This window comes from Castor canadensis, chromosome 12, assembly GCF_047511655.1.
Source record: "Castor canadensis chromosome 12, mCasCan1.hap1v2, whole genome shotgun sequence".
Classification (NCBI taxonomy): Eukaryota; Metazoa; Chordata; class Mammalia; order Rodentia; family Castoridae; genus Castor; species Castor canadensis.
Window position 1 is genome coordinate 27032874 of NC_133397.1, and position 14173 is coordinate 27047046.

General features: G+C 36.4%; 1 protein-coding gene and 1 pseudogene across 3 annotated transcripts in view; one reads left to right on the top strand and one right to left on the bottom strand.

Moving 5' to 3' along the window:
• The window catches only part of Memo1 (mediator of cell motility 1), a 123901-nt gene that overhangs the window by 71868 nt on the left and 37860 nt on the right, over positions 1-14173 (bottom strand). The gene's annotated exons all lie outside the window — the stretch shown is intronic.
• LOC141415250 (small nucleolar RNA SNORA66) lies at positions 517-629 on the top strand (annotated as a pseudogene).

Consider the following 14173-nt stretch of genomic DNA (forward strand, 5'->3'; position numbering starts at 1 on the left):
GAGGAGGCATGGATCAAGTTGTAGGGCACCTGCCTAACAAGCATTAATCCCTGAATTCAAACCCAGACCCCATACACACCCAAAAAAAGAGTCAATGATGACTGCTTGTCTAGCAAGTGCGAGTCACTAAAATCAATCCCCAGTATCACACCAAAAAAAAAAAAAAAAAAAAGCCAATGATGACTAAACCTGAGGGCTGGCATGCAGGAACCTGTTGTTCGAGATACTTAGGAGGCTGAGTCAAGATGATCACTTTAGCCCAATAGTTCAAAGCAAGCCGGTGAAGATGGCCCAAACAATGTGTACACATGTAAGTAAATGTAAAAACAATAAAATAAAAGAAAGAAAAATGCAAGTTCGGGCAACACAGCTAGACCCTCCTCTAAATAAATAAATAAATGTAAAATAAGGGATTAAGCGAATGATAGTACCAGTACCAATGACAAAATGAAAGAAGAGCGTGAAGTTTGCTCTAAGATGAACACTTTGATTTTAGATGCAATGAAAGTTACAGGAGTGTAAACTTGATCACTAGCTAAGGGAACCAGGTTTACTAAATAAATTGTGGTGATAGGAATGTTATCAGCCTCAGAAGCTACTGAAGTGGCCCATTCTATCCTAGTACAGTGCAAGTAATAACATTTTTTAAAAAGAAAGTTATAGAAGACCACAAGGCTACCTAACAGACAATGTGCAACTAGTAAAGAGTGAAAGTCTAAGTGAAAGAAAAGGGACAAGGACAGAAGCATAGATTTCAGCATCATTTAATTAAGGTGGTTAAAGACAAGGGCACAGGTAAAAGTCATCTAAAGGTGGATGGACTGACATCACAAATGTCAAAAAAGTGCATCTGGTGGAGGGCTGAAGTTGGTGCCGGGAAAACTAAGACTAATGTTGTCCTGGCTCACACAATGCCAGCTGCGTGTAGAAAGTCAGCAAGTATGGGAGAAAAAGAATCCTTGCTAACCAAGAAGGAAAAAACGAAAAGACTGCAGTTGCCTGTGAGCACTTTTCTCTGTGAAGGAGAGACCACAAACAATCTGTCCAGAAGGAAGTCAGTAGTCCCTGAGGATAAAAAGAAAACACTGAGAAGAGCAGAGGGAAAGAAAAAGATAAGGTGAAAACAGAGGAAGAATCAAAGGAAAAAGAAAGGAGAGAGGGAGGGAAAGAAGAGAAGGAGGAAGTAAGGAGAGGGAGGGAGGGAGGGAAGCAGGGAGGAAGGAAGGAAGGAAGGAAGGAAGGAAGGAAGGAAGGAAGGAAGGAAGGAAGGAAGGAAGGGAAAAAACCCAAGTGTAAGCAAAAATTTCAACAAGAATGCCAGGCATGGCAGTGCATGAAAATAATCCCAGCACTCAGGAGGCTAAGGCAGGAGAATCTTGAATTTGAGGCCAGCCCAGACTATACAGAATTCAAGACCAGTCTGGGATACATAGCGAGAACCTACCTCAAAAAAAAAAAAAGGAAGCGTCTCAGTTGAAAGAGAAAAAAATAATCTCTTGAGAATGACATCAATTAAGAAAGTAAGTTGGCAGAGTGGCTCAAGAGCTAGAGCCCCTGTCTAGCAAGCATGAGGCCCTGAGTTCAAATCCCAATACCACCCAAAAAAAAAAAGTTTGCAGTAAAAAAGGAATGATCCAGACAACTAACCAGAAAGGTATTTCTTTAGCCACCTAGACTTCAACTGAAGAAAAGCACTGCTTTTGACAAGAAACTAAAAAGTATTCTGAACAAAGACACTGCTTTTCCTATGATTATAATGGCCTAAATTTAAGGAAATGTGTTGCAGAAGCTGTAGCTTCCATTTCAGAAGCCAAACTGAAACTCTCAGCTGTGATGCTGTGTACTTCTGTTATGCTGACTTTGCCCCCTCACCTTGCTAGGTCTGGAAAAGGTGTTTCAAAGCAAGAAAAGAAGCAAACAAACATTACCAAGCTAAGAACTGATTTACATTTCATCTCAGGATTAACAGTAGCTGGATTTTTCACTGACATAAAGGTCTTTTATCCATGAACAGCTAAAAAATATTATTAATGCTGACTGAGAATCTCACACTCATGTTTCTGTGGTGATTAGATTATGCAGCCAAGGTGGAGATGATATTGTCAGACTTGTGCCAAGGAAGTAAATAGTGCTGCAGAGAAGTTTGAGTTTTCCTCCTACTGAGATAATTAGTCTGGAGAAACAACAGTTTTTCCAGTCTTTTAAAAGACTTCTTTATAACTTTGACCAAACTCCTAAAAAGGGACTGCAAAGACCTCTAGACAATGGAGAAGCAAAACTGTGCTCCTGCCTTGCATATGAAGGAAGTAAAGAAAACAAGGTGATGCACACCTGTAATTCTAGCATTCAAAAGTCAAGGAGGAGCAATGCAAGTTTGAGGCCACTCTGCTCTAGGCCAGTTTGAACTACAGTGAGATCCTGCCTCAAAAAACCCTCCAAACAATCTCTGATTACACCAATATTTGAAAAGTTCAGTTCACTAACTTTGGTCTACTACAAGGGAAGGACGATTAAAGCTTAACAGAAATAGATCAGAATTAAGAAAGGTAAAATCTAAATATAAATTCTTATTCATAATGAAGTAATGTCAGCAATGATTAGTTTTCCTGGAAAAAGAAGACAGTAGTGTAGTCTGTAGGCAGCCAAGAAAAAACTCAACTGTTTCAATGCAGCTGAAAGCCTGACTAAGATGAGGACAAATTATTTTGACAAGGAACAGTTTCAATAAACAGTCATAGTGGACCCTGCCTATAGCAGAGAAGTATAGATACTCCTTAGATAATTTCTACTGGTAAAGGCACAGATAAGTGGTTAGAAACTGAAAAAGAATGTAGGATTTAAGAGAGATTTGTTCCCTTGTAAGAGAAGGTTTCTGAGTATGTTTGCATGCTATTTGAAATAATCCAGTACAGAAGGTCCTATTTATTTAAGATAAAGGGAAAATATAATACAAAGAAGGCAAAAAAGATAAGATCTTCAAGAATATTAACAGTAATGAAGAAGCACAGTCAGAACAGAGACAATGCCAATCAACAGACTTAGCTGATTATGAGATCAGTAAATTATAGCGATTACTTTTTGGTGGTTGAGGTAAAGTTGTGTATACAAGTCACTGCAGACAAAATGAGTTACAAGGAAAAGGAGAGAGCAGATAAAAACTATTCCAAGAAGAAACTGAAGACAGTTAAAACTGCCTCCTTTTTCACTATATCTAGGTGTCCCAATTTAAAGTCTACGACACCTCAAACACAATTCATTAACCTTATGAAATAAAACATTAGGCATTAGCATCACATTTTTAATAAGATTTTTTTTCCATGCTAGTGATCAAATCCAGGGCCTGTGGCAGGCAGCAGTGCTGTTCACCAAGCTAAACCTCCAGCCCAGTAATCATATTTTTATGCAAAGAAAGACATTTATTAATGTCATGGAAAAGCCAACACCCAGGTATTTAATGCAGCATGTTCTGGCACTGTGTCCAAATAGTAAATAGCCTGAATCTGAAAATGGTTTTTTTGAAAGATAGTTTCTGTGATTTTTCTCTATGTATTTACATTAAACATACATTACAAGCTAGCAATTCTATGGCTAGCTCTATAGAACTCAAGCCAATATTTCATATTAAAATGTAGAGTGCAACTAAAAATACTAGCATTTGTCTTTGGTAGAAGAGCTTTCATCTACGAACATCAAAGCAACTTTTAAACTATTAATTATGGCCTTTCTAAGCTATTCTGTTTACTATAGCAGACTACAAGCATGAACATATTACACTGTGCTATCACAAACAAGGTATAATTTTAAATATTTGTGATACTCAATAATTGCAATACAATAACAAACATTTTGAATAAAGTACATCAGAATGAGAGGTTCAAAAAAATCTTCAAGGTAAACTTCAGTAACTGTTATCCAGGAAAATTCAGGACTCATTTTTTTTTATTCTACTAAGGAAAAAGTTTACTAAACAAATACTAAAAAGAAGGTAGAAAATGCAACAAAAGCATACTATTTTCAGCAATTAAATATACATGATGTTCAACTCAAAAAGGTAACAACATGGCAGGGAAAAAAAAAAATGTGAAGTGGGAGGACAGAAAAACCCAGAATTTACAGTGTACCTACACACCACTATGTTCTTTAAAATACGTTGTCCTGGCTGGAGCTGTGCTTCAGTGGAGTAGTGTGCAATTTGTTAACTTACAGTAATTTTTTTCCGGTTCTGTTTTTTGTTTCTGTGGTACTAGGGATTAAATCCAGGACTTTAGCACACTAGGCAAGTGCTCCACCACCAAGCTACGTTCCTAGCCCATCTTATAGTGACCCTATGACACTTCTACCTTGCTAATTAACAAAAAAACATGAGGTTTCCTCAAAGTCATGCTGCTAATAAACGGCAATGCCAAGATTCTGAGCCATGTTGTTCTTACTCGTGTTCTCTCACTACATCACACTGACTACTCTAAAGAGGCAAGCAATCCAGGTTCTAGTCCTAGGTTTCCCACTAATCAGATCTGGGCCTCAATTTCCTTTGTTGCACAATGAGGGCAAATTATATTATGTCTGTAATCCTAGGCTATTATAATATACTAAGAGGTAGAATTGTTTAAACAAGAGAATTATAAATGTGTGTGTATACATTTTACCAGGTATGCCTGTGCTATCAGCCTTCATTTTATGCTTTTCTAAGTTACATCAGAAACTAAGAAACATCAACCTGGTCGTTATAGTGCAGACACCAAGAACTTCTTCCCAAAAATAAGAAAAGCTGTAACAAAATCAAGTATTATATAAGGCCATAAGGCTTTGACTTTTTTTTTTTTTAATATAGTAAAAATCAGGGTTCCATGGGTGAAACAGTGAGTTCTGTCTGTATCATGGCAGGAAATGTACAAATGAGCCCAGAACATCTTATAGGAGATGTGATGGTTGATTCTATATATAACCTCTGACTGAGTCATAGGGTGCCCAGGAATTCTGATCAATCATTATTCTGGGTCTACCTGTGAGGGTGTTTCTGGATGAACGAACAGATTGAGTAAAGCTAAAGGGAGTAGGCCTTGTCCAATTAGTTGAAGGCCTGAACAGAACAAAAACATAGAAAAGGTACCTCCTGCCTAATTGCCCCTTTGCATTCCAACTGAAACACTTCCTGACTCTTCCTGAGTCTTAGTCAACCAGCCTTTGGACTAGAACAACACTACAAGGTCTTCCAATTTCAGAACTTCAGACCCAGGCTGACACTATGTCATCAGCTATCCTAGACCTCCAGTTTGCCAACTGCAGCTCTTGGGGCTGGTCAGCCTCCATAATCCCATAGGCCAACTCCTTGTAATAAATCTCTACAGAATCTAGGTAGACTGCCTCTCTGACTCACACAATCCCCCTTCTCTCTCACACACACACATACACACAGCCTATTGGTTCTGTTGCTCTGACTAATTTACTAAGATGCAAGAAAGCCATCAAAGACTATTAGAGTCCTGAGAGGCAAATGTAAATAACTTTCCACAGGCTAAGGACAGCACACATTATGAGTATCTTTTAAATCCGTGAGTTTACAATGACACTTGAAAAACATTTTTCAATTCCCTCTGGATAATGGTAGGAAACAAATTCAGTATATGGAATACTGGGAAATAAAGAAAAAAGATCAAGCATTATTAATACTGCTTTTTCTTTTCTATGTGAACTGTTCTCTTGGGCAACCACATAGTTAAGGATGGGAAATATCCCTTGAGAGAATTATTACATGTAATAAATGAAAACAGAATGATAAAATGTCATCACTTTGCAAATTCTAATGAAGTAATAATAGATGTAAATAACGATCATGAATTGCTACCAATATCACTGAAAAGAGACATCAGGCATTCTCTGTTTTGTGACAAAAAATAAAATAAAAATGCCTAATGCTGACCAGGTTTCTAAATCCGTACTGCGCAATTCAGGAATCACCACTCACAAGCTACTTAGTGCTTGAAATGTGAAAAAAAACTAATTGAGATGTTTTATTAAGTGTAAAATACAGATCGGATTCCTAAGTGTTAGAACTAAAAATTAAATGTAATTCTTACTAATAATATTGATTATTTATAGATATACTGGGTCAAATAAAATGTCAAAACCACTTTCACTTGTTTCTTTTTATTCTTTTTAAAGTGGATAACAAAAACAAAAAGCACATTTCATGGAACTGGAGATGTAGCTCAGTGGTAGAGCATTTGCCTAGCAAGCATAAAGCACTGGGTTTGATTCCCCAGCATCAAAACAGAAAAAAAAAAAAAAAAAAGTGTGGCTCAAGAGGAAGAGTGCCTGCCTAGCAAGCACAAGGTTCAGATTGCATTACATTTGTATTAAACACCACTGTTCTACATCAAATTACCAGTTTTTACAAAATACATAGGACAGAAAAACATCACCACCATCACAGAGATATAATTACCACAATTCAGGTTGTGGGAACTTCTAAAAATCAAAATAATCAATCTGCTTGAAACTTTAAAAAAAATAGACTATGTGAGATGGAGCTGATATGTAGATTTTAAGAGACATTATTAACCAATTACAATATACAAGGTTTTGATATGAATTCCAACCTAAGCAAATTAAAAAGAAGTTATGACAATCAGGAAAAATGTACACTGAGTACATATGAAGGAATCAGTGTTCTTATGGTGATAATACTATTGTGATTATCAAAGATGGGGGGAAAAGGGTGTATATGGTGGATGTGTTTTGTATCCACATATGAAAATAGAATAAAACCTGTTGAAATTGATCTAAAGGGGAAAGGGAGAAGAACAATGGAGTACATCCAACTAAGATATATTTTAAACACATATGTAAATATCACAATGTATCCCCCCGTACAACAATTATATGCTAATAAAATAATTTTTAAAATACTACTGTGGTTATGTTTTGAATTTTTTAAAACTAGTTTTGTTTCTTTTTGTGGTACTGGGGTTTGAACTCAGGACCTCACACTTGCTAGGCAGGAGCTCTACCACTTGAACCAATCTGCCAGCCCTCTTTGTTTCTTTGTTGTTTGTTTGTTTTCCAAGATAAGGTCTCACTATGTAACCCAGGCTGCCTTAAATCTTTGATCCTCCTACCTTAGCCTCCTAAATGCTTGTATTACAGCCATGTACCACCATGCCTGACACAGTTTTTGGTTTTCTTCTGTCAGTCTGTTTTGTTTTTAGTGTTGAGAAGGAGGAAGGGGAGGAGGAGAAGGAGGGATTTGGGAAAGTCTGGCACATAACAGCACTTTATCAAGTATTTCTTCCTATGACCCTTACCTGCAAAGTCACCTCACATCATTTAAACAGTTCCAGGTATCTCATCTGGTGAAATAATCCTAGTTTCTGATTCTGCCTCACTTGGCAATAAGATGTATTTGCAGACTCAAGCTTGGTGACTTTAATACCAAGGGACCCAGGGCTGCCCACACTTACTCAAATTCTGCCCTGGGATGATCACTGACTGCTCAGCAGCTCTTGTGCTGACCTCCTGACCTGGACGTCTCTTCACCTTACACTACCCACTAATCCTTTTTTTTTTCTTCTCAGTGTAGGTTATCACTTTTATTTATTTTTTTTTTCATTTTTCTTTTATTATTCATATGTGCATACAAGGCTTGGTTTATTTCTCCCCCCTGACCCCACCCCCTCCCTTACCACCCACTCCACCCCCTCCGGCTCCCCCCCTCAATACCCAGCAGAAACTATTTTGCCCTTATCTCTAATTTTGTTGTAGAGAGAGTATAAGCAATAATAGGAAGGAACAAGGGGTTTTGCTGGTTGAGATAAGGATAGCTATACAGGGCATTGACTCACATTGATTTCCTGTGCGTGGGTGTTACCTTCTAGGTTAATTCTTTTTAATCTAACCTTTTCTCTAGTTCCTGGTCTCCTTTTCCTATTGGCCTCAGTTGCTTTAAGGTATCTGCTTTAGTTTCTCTGCATTAAGGGCAACAAAAGCTAGCTAGTTTTTTAGGTGTCTTACCTATCCTCACCCCTCCCTTGTGTGCTCTCGCTTTTATCATGTGCTCATAGTCCAATCCCCTTGTTGTGTTTGCCCTTGATCTAATGTCCACATATGAGGGAGAACATACGATTTTTGGTCTTTTGAGCCAGGCTAACCTCACTCAGAATGATGTTCTCCAATTCCATCCATTTACCAGCGAATGATAACATTTTGTTCTTCTTCATGGCTGCATAAAATTCCATTGTGTATAGATACCACATTTTCTTAATCCATTCGTCAGTGCTGGGGCATCTTGGCTGTTTCCATAACTTGGCTATTGTGAATAGTGCCGCAATAAACATGGATGTGCAGGTGCCTCTGGAGTAACAGTCTTTTGGGTATATCCCCAAGAGTGGTATTGCTGGATCAAATGGTAGATCGATGTCCAGCTTTTTAAGTAGCCTCCAAATTTTTTTGCAGAGTGGTTGTACTAGTCTACATTCCCACCAACAGTGTAAGAGGGTTCCTTTTTCCCCGCATCCTCGCCAACACCTGTTGTTGGTGGTGTTGCTGATGATAGCTATTCTAACAGGGGTGAGGTGGAATCTTAGTGTGGTTTTAATTTGCATTTCCTTTATTGCTAGAGATGGTGAGCATTTTTTCATGTGTTTTCTGGCCATTTGAATTTCTTCTTTTGAGAAAGTTCTGTTTAATTCACCTGCCCATTTCTTTATTGGTTCATTAGTTTTGGGAGAATTTAGTTTTTTAAGTTCCCTGTATATTCTGGTTATCAGTCCTTTGTCTGATGTATAGTTGGCAAATATTTTCTCCCACTCTGTGGGTGTTCTCTTCAGTTTAGAGACCATTTCTTTTGATGAACAGAAGCTTTTTAGTTTTATGAGGTCCCATTTATCTATGCTATCTCTTAGTTGCTGTGCTGCTGGGGTTTCATTGAGAAAGTTCTTACCTATACCTACTAACTCCAGAGTATTTCCTACTCTTTCTTGTATCAACTTAAGAGTTTGGGGTCTGATATTCAGATCCTTGATCCATTTTGAGTTAATCTTGGTATAGGGTGATATACATGGATCTAGTTTCAGTTTTTTGCAGACTGCTAACCAGTTTTCCCAGCAGTTTTTGTTGAAGAGGCTGCTATTTCTCCATCGTATATTTTTAGCTCCTTTGTCAAAGATAAGTTGCTTATAGTTGTGTGGCTTCATATCTGGATCCTCTATTCTGTTCCACTGGTCTTCATGTCTGTTTTTGTGCCAGTACCATGCTGTTTTTATTATTATTGCTTTGTAATATAGTTTGAAGTCAGGTATTGTGATACCTCCTGCATTGTTCTTTTGACTGAGTATTGCCTTGGCTATTCGTGGCCTCTTGTGTTTCCATATAAATTTAACAGTAGATTTTTCAATCTCTTTGATGAATGTCATTGGAATTTTGATGGGAATTGCATTAAACATGTAGATTACTTTTGGGAGTATAGACATTTTTACTATGTTGATTCTACCAATCCATGAGCATGGGAGATCTCTCCACTTTCTATAGTCTTCCTCAATCTCTTTCTTCAGAAGTGTATAGTTTTCCTTGTAGAGGTCTTTCACATCTTTTGTTAGGTTTACACCTAGGTATTTGATTTTTTTTGAGGCTATTGTAAATGGAATTGTTTTCATACATTCTTTTTCCGTTTGCTCATTGTTAGTGTATAGAAATGCTAACGATTTTTCTATGTTGATTTTATATCCCACTAATCCTTAATAGAACAAGCAGATTTCCAGTGTTATGGACATGTCCTGGTAGCAAACCCTCCAGTTTTTAATGGAGTGTCTCTGTTCTGTTAGAGATCAAACTGTACAGTGATAAGTCCTCCAAGAAGTATCTCAGATTAATCACAAAGCAGGCTTCCTTTCCTTTCAACTTTATCTTGCTGATTCTACTTGCATTCCAAACTTCATGCTTCTCCTCAAATTCCTAACATATGAACCATGTTCTATTTGTTTCACAATTCAATAGCTTTTTGTGTCTTTTGTTTTCATCCAAATTTTCTTAGTCCATCACAGATGGAATTGTAGGTAGTAAATACATTCTCTGTCTAAACTAACAGTTCCATTCCTGATTTTTAACTCTTTCTCATAAACTAGAAAGTACTAGAGTTCTGATTCAGTCTATAGCATATTTATCACAGAACTTTAAATTCTGAACTAAAAACATTAGAAAAGGGTGTTTTATAAACTACTAAAAATTAAAAATATCAAACAAGGTGAGTTGACCATATTTACACATATATTTTATCAATATTTACAAATAATATTCTGGATAAATGTTACAATTCAATTTTCCTAACACTGTCTATTCCTTATATCAGAAACAACTGTTACCATATTCAGTTAGCCATTTAATAAACAATATTCATTACACAGGAAACTTGCTGGCAGTTCCTAATCTACAATATTTCAACAGAGATGTACATGATAGACTATTAAGTAAATTAAGCAGATAAAAGCTTATATAATAATCTAATGTTTATACATAGGCACAGGGAAAAATTAAGAATGTATTAAGATTACAGTGATTTAGCTGGGAAGAGGGAGAGGTTCTTTTTTAAGTTCCTTGCTACTCCAGTACCAGTGTCAAGAGCTGGCAGAGGCCCTTATACACAAGACCCCTCAGGATATATCACCCACCTGTGGCTTCTTGCCACTCACCCCCATGCTACCTGCATGTGTCCCTCTAAGTCCTTAAAAACCTTTGGCCAATTAAGGACATCCTCCTAGGCTGTGCTTTTCATAACTTTTAAATAAACATTTAGGGAAAACATTTTTTTAATTACAGGTAATTTATATTTATCTATGTTTTCTAACTGTTCTACAATATATCTGAATTGTTTTTGCAATAAAAAAACTCTAAGTTTGAAAGAAAAAAAATAAAAATTTTTTTAAAAAAAACCTCTAAGTTTATTTTCCTCTTTCATAACTTTCAACAGTCCTATCTTCAAATACAAGGTGCCCTCACAACACTTTTCACCTTCAGTACAATGATCTTAGTACTATTTCTGAAAATGCAGCCAGTTTAAAAAGTTAGTCTTACTTTAGTTGATCTCGGCCTCTTTCATATTTCAGCCACCTAGTTAAGCAGATTTATGGTCCATCCATTTAATCACTTATTAAATGTCAATTCTATGCTATATACTGTAACAGAGCCAGGCTTCCTATAGAGAGTCTTAGGGCAACTAACTGTTATCATTTTTTTTTTGACAAATCTATACCATTTTTATTCGCGCTTAAAGTACACTATTATTCCCACCAATAACAAGCAAGAAAACACTGACAACACACACACACACATACATATATACACACACATACACATACAAACTTTTTATTAACATTACTGACCACTTTTCTCATCTGAAACAACACTGCAGATTCAGTTATTTCGTACTGTTACCCACTAAATAGATCAGCAGTTTAACTCTTTCCAAATCTCATCTTAAAATTCTGCCATTATTGGTGCTGGAGATGTAGCTCAGCAGTACAGTGCTTGTCTAGCATGCATAGGCCCTGAGTTCAATCAAAAAAAAAAAATTTGCATCAAAAAAAAAAATTTGCCATTGTTAAATTTTCAGATGTCTTAACTTATTCATTGATACATTCTTACAGATGTTAACAACATTCTTATGGATGTTAATAACATATCCTGCAAATGGAAACAGTATCTCATTAAATTATAAACATTATAAACCCATCTTTCTGTGTATAAACAACAAGCACAAGCATGCAGAAAAATGTAGATATGATTTTTAATTAATTAATTAATTAGCAGCACTGGAGTTTGAACTCAGGGCCTCCTGCTTGACAGGCAGACATTCTACACTTGAGCCACTCCACCAGTCCTTTTTAGTGGTGGGTATTTTCAAGATAGGGTCTTGCAAACTATTTGCCCTAGCTGGCTTCAAATCTCAATCCTCCTGATCTCTGCCTCCCAAGTAGCTAGGATTACAGGTGTGAGCCACAGGCACCCAGCTTTTTTTTTTTTTTTTTTTTAAAGAAGTACAACTAAAACCAACTATGGGAAAAATCAATAACATAAAACTGCATCAAATAAGCCTTAAATTACAAAATTCAAAGAGGTACAGACTAGTATAGCACTGCATGAAGCTCTATGTGTAACACATTTTTTTTATAATGATCTTTCTCTCAAATGTTTCTTTCACTGATGTAGTAGAGAGGTGGTTTGGGAGTCTGCTGAGCCTAAACTTATTTGTACTGGTATAAAGTAAATCTAGTACAGAGCCACTTTTGGATGCTGCACTTCTCATTTGTTTCCAATTTCCCCATTTTCTGAAGCAAGTAAAATGAACAGGGCTGTATCAGAAACATACTAACTCAAAAAATAATCTGGACTGGAGGCATGGCTCAAGTGGTAAAGCACCTGCTTTGCATGTGTGAAGCCCTGAGTTCAAACCCCAGTCTCATCAAAAAAATAATAATAATATTAATAATCTAACAAGTAGAAAATATTCAGTATCTAAATACAAGTCAGACATGGGAGATTAGTGTTAACAATGGATGTTTTGTATTTTGCAAATATAACATTTAATATTTGTCAAAAAAAATATTTACAAAATATTTTACAAAATAATTCTTCCCAGTAATTCTGTGCAAGGCCTTTGGTTAAATTCCCGACATAGCAATCAACCAATCAAACAATAAAATAAAATCCCAACAGCTTTATTTTTAAAGAACTGGAAATTAAAATCTTCAAATTCATATGGAATTGTCAAAAAAATCTTGATGAAGAACAAGAAGAACAAATGTTTCCCAGTTTCGAAACATATTACAAAGCAGTAATCAAAACATGGTACTAGCATAGGATAGACCTACACCAATGAAATAGAACTAAGAGTCCAAAATAAGCCCAAACATCTATTGAACACTCAACGAGGAAAGAACAATCTCTTTAACAAATGGTACTGAAACAAATGGATATCCACAAGCAAAAGACTGAAGTTAGAGCCCCACCACACACCACATACAAAAAACTAATTCAAATAGGGACTGGTAGAGTAACTCAAATGGTAGAGCACCTGCCTAGCAAATGTGAGGCCCTGAGTTCAAACTCTAGTACAAAAAATAATAATAATAATTCAAATAGATCACCAATCTAAATGTAAAATCTAAAACTATTAGTAGAAATCTTCATGACCTTGGATTTGGTAATGGTTTCTTAGCTATAACACCAAAAGCATAAGCAACAACAACAAAACATAAACCTGGACTTCATCAAAATTAGTAACTTTCAGCCAGGCACCAGTGGCTCACACCTGTAATCCTAGCTACTTAGGAGGCAGAGCTCTGAAGGATCACAGTTAGAAGCCAGCACAGGCAAATAGTTTGTGAGACACTATCTCAAAAATATCCAACACAAAAAAGAGCTGGTGGAGTGGCTCAAGTGATAGAGTACCTACCTAGCAAGTCTGAGGCCCTGAGTTCAAACTCCCAATACTGCCCAAAAAAACAAAAAGAAAGTAATCAATAACTTTTGTGCTTAAAAAGACATCAAGTCAGACATTGTGGACCATGCCTGTAGTCCCAGATACAGAAGAAGCTAAAGCAGCAGGATTGCTTGAGCCCAGAAGTTTGAGACCAAGTTTTAAGTCTTGCAAGGCAACTTAGCAAGACCTCACTTCACAAAATAAAATTTAATTTTTACAAAGATATCATCAAGAAGGTGAAGACAATCCAGGTGTTGGGTGCAAGCCTGTTATTCCAGCACTCAGGATGCTGAGACAAGAGGATAATGAGTTCAATACTAGCCTGAGATCATACCAAGTTTGAGACCTACCTTGGCTAAATAGTGAAACCATAACTTAAGGACAAAAAAAAAAAAAAAAAAAAAAAGAGTGAAGACAATCTAAAGAATGGGGAAAATACTTGGAAATCATATACAAAATACTTAACAACAAAAAGACAATCTAACTTAAAAGTGAACGTAAGCATTAATATACATTTTCCCAAACAGACACAATAATCAAGAAATACATGAAAACATGCTTAATGTCTTTTGTGAACAGAAAAATGGAAATGAACCCAGAATGACATACCACTTCACACTTACTAGGATGACTTCTTAAAAACAAAGAACATAACAAATGATGGCTATGAAGCCAAGAAAGTAGAATTCTCTTATGTTGTTA